General features: G+C 39.0%; 1 pseudogene; it reads left to right on the forward strand.

Moving 5' to 3' along the window:
- The first annotated feature begins 3 nt into the window (after positions 1–3).
- On the forward strand, positions 4–2,648 carry LOC136535314 (uncharacterized; annotated as a pseudogene).

Below are 2,648 nucleotides of genomic sequence, written 5' to 3' on the forward strand. Positions count from 1 at the left end.
CTTTATGTTCATTGCAAGAATGGACTTCCAGATCAGGATTATGTAATGTTCAAATTGGAAAGGCCTCATATAAAATTGTCAACCTTGACATCTCTTAAGGACCAGCTTGGGTATAATGCCCGGGACTTCTTGTACTACAAGAAGCGTTGTGGAAGAGATGTTGCAAGTCTTCAGCCCCTCGATTTTGTCAGACATGCAGAGATTATGCTACAAGACAATGAGAGTGAGAAGGAAATCAGATTAGTACTCTCAAAGGAACAAGAGACAGCACAGCAAGTCAGCATAACACCCCTCAAGGACCACAGCAAGGCAGCATGGAAGAAGATGAGCATCCGTTTATGGATGATCCTTTTGATGCATACAAGGACTGGCTAAAGAAGCTACGACCGGAATAATCCAATAGTATATCATCTATGTTTTTGCATATGTTTTCATATTAAGCAAAATCTTAGCACCTTTATATAAACTACACCTCATCTTACATTTTTTGGTGACTAACAGATTTGAAGGATGACACTAGGCAACAAGCAGTCAACACGTACAAGGAATTTTTAAGGATGAAAGGGGACATTCCAGAAATTAGTAATTTATTTTCCTTCTTCAACCAATGTTGTTTAGTACTAATTTTTTTTAAAACTGAACCTTTAACCTTGTGTGCAGTGGCATTTGTCGAACAACGTGACACCGATGCAATCGTAGACGAAGACGACGAAAGCAATGGAAGCAATGCGACACCACCCTCAAATAGGCCAAGCCATGCAAGGAAGGCAAGAGACGAGGGAAACGGTTTGTGATAATGCATGTACTTTTAATATTGGGTTCACATATCTTAATTGAGAACTACTACAGCTCAAGATTGTTATTGTCTTTTTTGCAAGGACATGGCTCCAATGAACGCAAGAAAAGAGGTCGTGGCACTGTTAAAGGATTAACAGTAGGCAACAAGAGAGTTAAGGAACGCATTCACACACTCCCAATCGAATTTTCAGATAGCCGTGGAGGACCCATTGGACCGAATACCCGTGCATTTGTCGATGAGGTCGTTTTATTTACAAGGCAATGGGCCCCACTAATTGGAGTAAACAGTTGGAAGGATATAAAGGAAGAAGTCAAACTAGAAATTGCAGAAGAGATACTGGTATGATGTGTACTATTTTTGTTAAGGAACATTGCTGTTGCTCTTTTACTGTCCAAAAAAGTGAGTACATTACTAAGCAAATTTGCTAATAGAGAACATGTAGCTAAAAATCAGTTAGAAAATGTCATACGCCCTCAGCCCTCAGTTAGAGAAGAGGTTCTGGAAAATCTTTGGATTCACATGCCTCTCCTCTAGTTAATTTAGATGCCAAATCAGCTTAATACTCCAGAAACAGTAACATGCATGTCTTAAAAACATCTATTTTTTAGTATGGACCAGACATTAAAATTGGATTCCAGAAAGATCAATGTTAGAACCCACTCCATCAGCTTAATACTCCATTTGACAATATTTGTCCACACCGCCTAATATTTGTCCACACTCTTGATTAGGTCCAGTGAACACAGTTCTCAATATACAAAAATATAGTCGACACAGTTCTCAATACACAAAAATATGCATGTTGGAGACTAAATGCTACAGATTTTGCCAAGCTGCAAAACACAAGTTTTCATTGCTTTTTAATTGTAAACAGCTTAGGTGGAACTTCATCAACATTGATGATGTGGATAAAAGAAAAGAGAAAATATGGAAAATTGCCAAGGAGCGGTACAGAGGATGGCGATCTGATCTGAGTGCCACATACAAGGCTTATAATAGTTATGGTGAGAGGATACGAAATAAACCCGAAGAAATACACCTTTTTGAGTGGCACTACTTGCAGTTGTATTTTGGATCTAATAAATTCAAGGTCAGTGCTAGTAAAATCTACTTTGTCAAACAAAATTGATGGACCAAAGTTACATTATTACATACCACTTGTTCTCATTCTGCAGAAACTTAGCAGCCAGAACTCCTCCAACCGTCAGCAGCAAAGAACCAAGCATGTGATGGGTTCAAAGAACTTCTCACAATGTAGCTTTGAGCGTGGTAATCATTAGATACACTAATCTAGTCCTTCCCTTCTATGATGCAATATTTGTGTGCTGAATTTTTGGCATCCTAGAGGAGACCAAGAAACTGGTGGAAGAGCCAAGTGATCTTCTTCTTTGGAGGACCACTCACACAAAACATGGGCGCATGGTCAAATCCTGTATCAGCTTCAGTATATGTAAGTAAATGTTTCGTCAAACCTTTTTTTATAGCTGCTGGTAGCTGTCAAGCAACTCTTTACAGGTTCTGTTATTTAATTTAGGAAAATGCAACCATGAAAATTGGTGAGATTGGATTAGAACCTGATAGACCAACACTTACAACTGTTGAGGAGAACATAATTTTCCAGTCATGCTACAAGAACAACACAAATCAAATCATCCAAATTACATGGGCATGGATATTTGGCTACGTATCGAACTCGCAGAGAACTATGAAAGAGAACCTTGAAGTACATGCACGTGCTCAAGCTGCAGCTAGGGAGAAGAGCATTGCTTTAGAAGCGGAGGTTGACAAGCTCAAAGAACAGATTGCGCAAGAAGCTGCAGAAAGGGAAAGGGAGAAAGAAGAAAAATAG

The sequence above is a fragment of the Miscanthus floridulus genome, unplaced genomic scaffold, assembly GCF_019320115.1.
Source record: "Miscanthus floridulus cultivar M001 unplaced genomic scaffold, ASM1932011v1 os_2691, whole genome shotgun sequence".
Classification (NCBI taxonomy): domain Eukaryota; kingdom Viridiplantae; phylum Streptophyta; class Magnoliopsida; order Poales; family Poaceae; genus Miscanthus; species Miscanthus floridulus.